The 9,316-nt window shown below is 34.5% G+C and overlaps 1 long non-coding RNA gene across 1 annotated transcript; it reads right to left on the bottom strand.

Moving 5' to 3' along the window:
- Nucleotides 1-2,942: 2,942 nt before the first annotated feature.
- Nucleotides 2,943-4,629, bottom strand: LOC132638434 (uncharacterized). The gene is made up of 2 exons (XR_009581731.1): nt 4,331-4,629; nt 2,943-3,258 (listed from the first exon to the last, which is right to left on the bottom strand). It is a non-coding gene; the product is annotated as an uncharacterized LOC132638434 (long non-coding RNA).
- Between the last annotated feature and the right edge of the window lie 4,687 nt (nt 4,630-9,316).

Raw genomic sequence — 9,316 nt, 5'->3', positions numbered from 1 at the left:
GCTTAAGCTTGCCTTAAAACAACAAACCAATTTTATTCATATATACAAATTCGAGACAAAAAAAAAAATCAAACCATTTATACAAACCAGGCTCAGTCAAATAAGTGAAATATATTTGTAAATACAAAAGTTGTAGAATAAGAGGTTCTAGCGTATTATATGGATTGACCCGAGACATAGTGTGGGATTAAGCATGATTGGAAAAGGACACATCTACTTATATATATATATATATAAGGTGAAAAGCATTTTCACCACCCAACTTTGCTTTAAAATCAAACTCCCCTCTCAACTTTGAACAATAATCATTTTCCCCCCTTTATACTAATTGACTTTTAAAATTCCTATTCTACCCTTGCATTATCAACTTGTCTTTTTTTTCCTTTTTACTTCTTTAAATCATGATTTTTTTCCTCTTTGATCTATGTAACAAATTTTCTTTAAAAAATTAAATATTAATTTCGAAGCAAAGGAAAAAACTGAGAAATACTAGTTAAGTATATAACTTATTGTCATTCTATAATGAAACAAATGAGAAAAATAAGAATTTATTTTATTAATAATAATCAAAACTCTGATATCTATTTATACAAGTAAAAATAACAGGTAACAATAACTTTATAAATATATTTCAATGCAAGTAATACAAATAATTAATAAAAATAGTGGTATATTTTATAACAATTCCTAAAATATTATGTATTTATATTATAAATGAATTTTAAATTATAATTTAAAATATTCCATTAATGACAACCATAATTTTTTTATATTTGACAATAGAGAATAAAAAAGAAGTGAAACTTATATATATATATGTAAAAATAATAGGATGTGTGTGTGTGTGTCTATATATACACACATATGCATGTACATACATAATATATACTTAATCCATGTAATATTAAAATATCAATCATAAAAAGTACATTAGATTTTGTGATATATTCATAGAAAGATTATTCTACTTACACTATGAATTTAAATAAAAATCTATACATTTCTAGGTCAAAAAATAAATTTTATATAATATAAAAAGGCATTACATAGATGGAGGATTGAAAATATCAAGGGTAAAATAGACATGGCATAGTATAAAGGGGGGAGAATGACTATTGTTCATTGTCGAGGGGGCAGTTTGATTTTTAAAGCAAAGTTGGGGGGTGAAAATGATTTTCACCCTTTTTAAAATTCCTATTTTACCCTCACATTATCAATTTGTCTTTTTCACTTTTCCTTCTTTACCTTCTTTAAAATCATGATTATTTTTTTTAATCTCTTTAATCTATGTAAATAATTTCCTATACAAAAATAAATATTATTTTCCAGATGGAAAAGAAAGAAAGAGAAATAATAGTTGAGTATAAAACTTAATGTCATCTTATAATGAAATAAATGACAAGATTTTATTTTTATTTTTATTGATAATAATCAAAATTCTGATATCTATTTATACAAGTAAAAATAATTGGTAATAATAACTTTATATATATATTTCAATGCCGGTAATATAAAAAAATTAATAAAATTAGAGGTATATTCCATAACAAATTCCTAAAAGATTATCTATTTATATTATAAATGAATTTTAAATTATTCCATTAATGACAACAAAAAATCGTTTATACATTGACAACATAGAATAAGAGAGTAGTGAAACTTAAATATACATATACATAAGTAAAAATAACAGGTAATGTGTGTGTGTGTGTATAAAATTATCAATCATAAAAAGTAACATTAGATTTTGTGATAAATTCATAAAAGATTATTATAATATGAATTTAAATAAAAATCTATAAATACCTAGGTTAAAAAAATTATATATAAAAAGGTATTACACTGATAGAGGATTGAAAATGTTAAGGGTAAAACAGACATTGCATAGGATAAAGGGGGGGAATGTCTATTGTTCATGGTTAAAGAGGGAGTTTGATTTTCAAAGCAAAGTTGTGGTGCTGGGGGGGGGGGGGGGGGGGATGAAAATGATTTTCACCATTATATATATATACTACGGAACCAAAATACTTTTTAAAATACACTATCCTAGTACATAAAAGGAGACTATTCTTATCTGGATATTATAAATCCAAACCTAAAATACCCTATATATAAAGCGAATATATTCAACTCTTTTCCAAAACTATGCAATAATGACAGTCTTTATAAATGTGGAAAGTAAGTAAAAAATAAACAGTTCATGCAAATAATCACACACTCGAATTCGAAGGTCAACCGTATAGTACGGATCTTTAATACTAGGGTGCCTAACACCTTACCTAAGGGATCACCAGAACCCTTACCTAAAACTTTGAATTACGAAGGATTTATCACGGTATTTGAATAAACCCTTCACCACCGGTTTTTCTAATTTCCTAAAAAATTAGGTGGCGACTCTTTTTCAAAACAAGTCCGAAAGAGCACCAACAAGTTCGCAGTAGCTTTCCGAGCGCTAACCCTGCCCGCGAAATGCGAAACGTATCAGCGATGGCATCTAAATCTGGGCCTCACTCTGGCCCACACTAGCGGGTGGCACCTGACCATTACCCTCTTCCGCAATTGTATCCAGCCTTCTACTAGCCATCTTGTTCCTAGTCGTAGGCATCATTTTATGATGAAACAAGATAGAGATTACAAATGGAATTCTTACGACTCAGCTCTATCGCACGGTCTAGAACAAGAAGGAAAGGTGATAATCTTAAATGTCCTGTAGCCTCCTACTTATAAGTGTGGTGCACTACACACCTATATACAAGACTCTACTAGACACTCTAGGATAGTCCTGCTCTGATACCAAGTTTGTCACGCCTCAAATCCGAGAGGCGAGACAAGAATCTGAACCTTACTTGCCGAGCACCATCATATCAGATGTCAACCCAACCTAAATAAATATATAGGCCGAAAAGGCTGTCACGAGGTAACTAAAGCATGAGAAGGACCCATTATCAGTCAACAACTAAAATGGATACAACATACATATACATATATATGTATATGGGTCGACGAGGCCGCCATGGAAGTTGTATAGAAAAACATGGGCCGACAAGGCCATACAACACAACTATACACTAGACACATGTCTACCAGCCACTAGGAGTAACATGACTATCATAAGGTCAGGCCAGGGCCCCACCATACCCAAAACATATATATACAAGGCATACCGACTCAATTTTGCACTTCGGAAGGAATGGAGCACATCAAGCAACCGCTGAGCTGGCACTCTACTGAGGAGGACCGTCGATCTGTCTACCTGAACTGCAGTCATAAAATGCAGCACCCCAACAAAGGACATCAGTACAAATAAAGATACCGAGTATTTAAGACAAAAAGAGCCTGTATGAAACATCAATGAGGAAAGGTAAGGGAAAGAGTCAACCTGAAACATATGAATGCCACTGAGAGCGCATGATATACATACATACATATATATATATATATATATATAGTGCACAATAGGTTCCATACCCACCGATTATAGCTTGATAGTAAGTAATATTGTCATATACATATATAGGTGCCATATCCACCAATTATAGCTCATATAGACATGCATGAGGAACATTAGAAGGATATTCTGAGCTTATCGGAGTGACATAAGGTCGTTAATCCTCTTAATGAGGATATGTAAACTAACTAGTCAACATACGTGCAATAAGAACCAAGAAAACATGACATAACATGATTCATTAGACATAATAATGAAAGGATATATATGAACATTTCTAGATTAACAAGAATGGAAGGATGTTCGTTTACGTTTCATTTTAATCAGATTCATGCCAAAAGAAGGAAATGATAGCCTTAACATATATTTAACGCCGAACTCCTTATTATAACATCGGAAACAACCTCCTCTATTCCTTTATCTACAAGAAATAATAATGGTACTAACGTCAAGCTACGAATAACACAATCAACAACACATCGAGCAGCAAGCTCGTTCTATAATTAATTGGACAGCATTTCCCCCTCCCCTTTTACCTCCTTAAGTTCATAAAAACATCAACAACGCACAAACACCATCAAATCTACATGTCCAACACCTCAACAACACAAGAAAAAACCCAACAATCCAATATAACAACATTTATCACTAGTTTACGACTTTTGGTTACTACTTCATATATTCCCATGAAAAAAACACATCTACAGCACCCTCTTCTACGAAATAAAAAAGGTTATATGTACTTTAAATGAGGTGGAACCAATCTGCTCTATCCTAAACTTTCAAGAAACAAGCGACTACAACAACTACGAAAGAGAGAGAGAACGATAAGAGCCTAAGAATCCAGGGGAGAATCGAAGATGGAATTTTGCTACAACTAACCTTGAACTGAAGTACAAGATTATTTCATAAATTTCTACTAACTTGATGGGATTATTCACCGCTGCAGACACAATAATGTTGCTGCTCATATAAGAACTAGCTAGCTTTCCCAAGGTGTAATTATATGAAACTCCCCTTCCCCTTCTCTATACATTTCATGGATGTGTTGTGTATTGATGCCTTGTTGATCCTTACTTACTCCCTCTTGCTGTCACATAAGTCCAGACCCACATGACGATTCCTATAAAGATTATTAGGTAGAAGGTGGCCTAACTTTTATTTATTTTTGCCAAGGAAATTTGTCCTTATCCAACATACATTATACCTATAAAACACTTACTGATCAGCCCCATTTAGCTACATACACATGACACGTGTACCCTTCCCATTATTGAATAAATAATTTATACACTTTTACAAATAAATAATCACATTTATCATTCACATATATAGAAATTACTTTATGAAAAAAGCCCGTCCTAGTCCGTAGTCTCTTTTGGCATACATAAAATATTATTTTGGGACCTGGCCCTCTTATACACTAAGCTCTTGATATGCATACTTGAACACAACCTTATTCTTGTAGGTTTGTATTGGTTAACTACAACGAATTCTAACGTAAAAGTACGGGGTGTTACATCCTTCCAACATATACTAACCATGGTCTTAAACACTTATAACCTTAGGAATAACATAGCCCTTCATCCTTATGTCGACATAACTTACGACGCAACTTAACGTACAAAAACACGTGATGTAAAAATTGCAAGCAAAGCTGATAACCTTTGAGTAAATGGGTGAATCATGTGTACTTGAAAGGGGAGGATTGGTGGTAAAATTCCCCACCTCAAGATAGTTGTTGGTACTGGAAAAATATTTGCAGCATCAAAGGCAAATTTAGCACAGGATATAGGGGAAATGGGTGGCTAACACCAGCAGGTAAAGATACCATTGGAGAATGGGAAGTGGGGTACAACGACCATGGTGGAGAGAAGTATGGAATAGGGTGACTATCCCTAAACATAGCTTTATTTTCTAGCTAGTGATGAATCGGAGACTACTTACCAGAGTAAGGCTAGAAAAGATGGCTCCATCAGGATAATTCATGTGCTTTATGTGGAAGCCATCTTGAAACCGTCAGCCATCTGCTCTTTGAGTGTTTATACTCAAAAAAGCGTCTTGAGATTGTTGTCAACTAGCTCAAGATTCAGCAGTGTAATGTCATGCCCCAAAACCCACCCTGAGCGCAACAACCATCCGATGCTATGAACAACACCAGAAGCAGCTTTTAATATCAATAAATGTCTACTCTTTTTTTATAATCTTTTGATATTTATTTAAAACAGTCATTTATAGCTAATCGAAAGCATATTCATACTTATAAAAATCAGTGGAAGTTTAATAGAAAGAAGTTTTCATAAAACGTAGCAAACACCCAATAAGTCACACGAGACTTCAACAATCTACCCACAACTCTGACAGTTATCTATGGAGCTTCTAAGAAAAATAAATGAATGGACTAACTTCAGGATGCATCCCGGAAACTAAAAACAATAAACTAAGATAAAAGGGTGTCCCACGAACAAACGTGTGGGCTCACCAATATTTCTGGAAAGCAGTAAGTTCTCCTACTTCGTACACGTATCACAAATCTGCTATTCCTCGTTACCTAAAAAAAAACAATGATATGCCAGAGTACTAGGTACTCAGTGAGTGTCTAAGGGGCAACAGTTAACATGTCAAAATAACATAGTAAAATCAGTAAAACAATATCAATGAAAACAGTTCGAAATCCAGACATAGAGTAAGCTAGTAAATTTAGTAAAATCACCAGCAAAAGCTAAGACATAGGAATATATCAATTTCAATTTGTTATACCGTTCATCTCATTAAATCATTCACTTACGAACTCAAGATCACCACAGCCACTCACAAGCAACCAAAAGATCAACACTGGCCAACTCACAGGAGAACAACCATTCGATGCACCGAAATATTATCTCACGGAGGCTAATCATCCTCTAGACTAGCACAGCGACAAATGCACCGAGCTACAGACCTCAGAGGTCAATCGTCCTCTGGACTGACACAACAATAGAAACATCGGACTACCCGCCACGAAGGTCAATCATCCTTTAGACTAACGCAGCAATGCTTAAAGGCAATACATTAGGATCCATAACGGCTAATCATTTTCTGGACTAGCACAGCTTGCCCATATAAGCCTAAACACAAACAAATACAAGTCATGGCATATTAACCAAATCATCCATCATGGCTTATAGCCGAATTCACTTCTCAAGTCATCTTCTTACAATAGAGATATTTCAAGTCATAACTATTTTAGAAACCTTGTTCAGATCACTAATTCAATTTCATGTTCAAGAAAACCCATTCAACAACAAAACATGCATAAAGCTTCAATATTTAGAGAGATAAACTCAATCATCCATTAATGGGGCAAAACACGTTCAACACAATAGCATAATTGATGTGCCGCGTATTTACGTCACATTTAATGCTTTCAATGGAGTTTTTTTACTTGTGTTTCAAGCAAGTTTGTGTTATTTTTACGTGTTTTTATTATGTTTCAGGTAATACGAGGTCCCTAGAGCCTAAGTGTGGAAAACAAGCGAAAAAGAGGAAAAAGAGTTGATTACTAAAACAACTGGAGATTCTGGAAATTTTGGTTGGAAATTAAGCCTGCGCGTTCGTGCAAGTAAGTCACGCGATCGCGCCCACGGGCGTCAGTGACTCTACGCATTCGCGCGAGTGTGTCACGCGATCGCGCTGAAAAAGAGAAGTGGTGCTGACGCCATGCACGCGTTCGCGCTGCAAGGTCTTCAGGCCCAGTCCGAGCAGAACTTGGATTTTGACGATTTTTTCTATTCCAGTTCATTTAAAAGCCAATTGGGAGCATTGTAAAATTATCTTTGGCAGAAAACACAAGTTTGTAGGCTAGGGTTCCTACGTATATTTTCTTTCTTTTATTTGAACCTTGTTTATGGGAATTTCTTGGTGACAATTGAGATTGAAACTCTTGTTGTGCTTATTTATTGATCGACATTATTTTTAATCAAGTAAGTTATTGTTATTTTAATTATTACTGTTCTTCAACATTTCTCAAGGAGTAGCTAACCCTAGGACTTGCCCATTTACTTTGTTTGAAACTCGGAAATGGAAGAACGGGGTTGGGATAGAATAATCATGAATTTGGGGCGTTAACCCCCATCTAATGGAAATTGACCTAGGAATAGGTGATACCACTTGTAGCCATAGTCGGGTGTTCTTAATGTTCCTAATTGCTTCAATTAGGTAGTCTAGTTAATCTTTGGGAGAAGTTAATTTAGAGTCATTATCTGAGGCTAATTAACATAATATTACCATTATCTGTAATTCGTGAAATATATTGGATCGTTACTTGAGAAGTAGTTTCCTTTACTCCATTCTTGTGGCCATTGATCAATTTACTTGCTTTCTAGATTAGATTTTTATATTTTCGTAATTTATCAAAACCATATTTAAAAACCACCATTGATGCATTCGACCTAGTTGTTGGTGATAATTCTTAATCCGCTTAAACGTCTACATATTGTTCTCTGTGGGATTCGACCCCAACCTTGTTGGGTTACTATATTTGACAATGTCCGCGTTATGCCATTAAAATGTGTAATTTGAGCTTATCAAATTTTGGCGCCATTGCCAGGGAACAATTGGCGTATTTTGGCTAATTTAGAAAGTAAGCTAACTTGCTTTGAACCGAACCTGTGAATATTTGTATAGTTGTTTTCTGTGTTTTATTTATTTTTAGAAAAAAAAAATGGCATCTTTTCATCAAAAATTGTTTAGTAGTGACTTTTATTGTGAGCATGGCCAAATTGGTGAGTTCAAACTCATGATGGAGTGCCTGCTTGGTAAGGGTAACAAAAATAAAAAAGCCTTAGAAGAATATTTGGAAACTAGTCTCCAACTTGGTTTGATGACAGAACAAGAAAATACACCATGGGCAGCCAATCCATATCTGATTCAATATGAACTCTCCAATGCTCAAGTTGAAAAAGTAATTCCTTTGTTGGGGGTCAATCATAAAGATGAGTTCATTGGGGATGCCAAAGAAAAAAATAAATCGGAGTCAACTTTTGTTATGAAAAATATGGTTGTTGTTGACTCTAATCTGGGGGAAGAAGAGGATGTCATAATTCAAGAAGTTCAACTGCCATATATTTTGCAATTTGAAAGCTCAAGACGGTAAAACGACATTTCTCACTTGAAATCCAAGAAGTGTAAGATGAAAAATATTATGCTTGGCTTGTTCATTTACTTACCACCCCCCCCCCCCCCCCGCCACTCTTGGTCACAAACTTGAATCCAAGTTGGGTACCCAATTCATAAGCTCCAAATGGCGAGAAAAGTGGTAAAGTTGGTAACCGTCGTGCCGCGACGTTAAATCAAGTGCTTGGTGGGAGGAAATCCATCGTTTATGAATTTTTAGAATATTTTATTTTATTCTAGCACGAACGCGCCAATGCGGAGGCCCCAGGTAAGTAAAGGCTTAAAATATAAGCAAAAGGGGTATCAAACAAAAAAACAAAACGACTAAAGAAAAAAAAATAACTCCCATTTCTCTCCCTTTTCTCTCAAACTCAACTTCAAATCTTTAAGAATTCTTCAACTTGCAACCACAAGGTATGTGATTCTCTCATTCTCTTGTTCATAGGGTTGTTTTTATCATCTTTTTGTGTTAGAAATTGTGAAAGAAAATTGTTTACTTTCACTTGTCTAAGCATTAAAATTTGATGAAATTGTCGAATTTCTTGTCATGAAAATTGTTGTTAGTTGTTGAGTGATGTGATTTGAGAGTTGAGTGTTGATTTGTTGCAAAAGTTAGGGCAAAATACGTGATTAATATTATGAAATCGAAGCCCCAAAATCATGCCCATAACATGTTTGTAAAAATGCCTTCTGAAATTCTGGACTGACACTGAC

The sequence above is a fragment of the Lycium barbarum genome, chromosome 4, assembly GCF_019175385.1.
Source record: "Lycium barbarum isolate Lr01 chromosome 4, ASM1917538v2, whole genome shotgun sequence".
In the NCBI taxonomy this organism is placed as follows: Eukaryota; Viridiplantae; Streptophyta; class Magnoliopsida; order Solanales; family Solanaceae; genus Lycium; species Lycium barbarum.
Note: the sequence above shows the minus strand (reverse complement) of the source record. Positions and strands in the feature narration are given on the sequence as shown.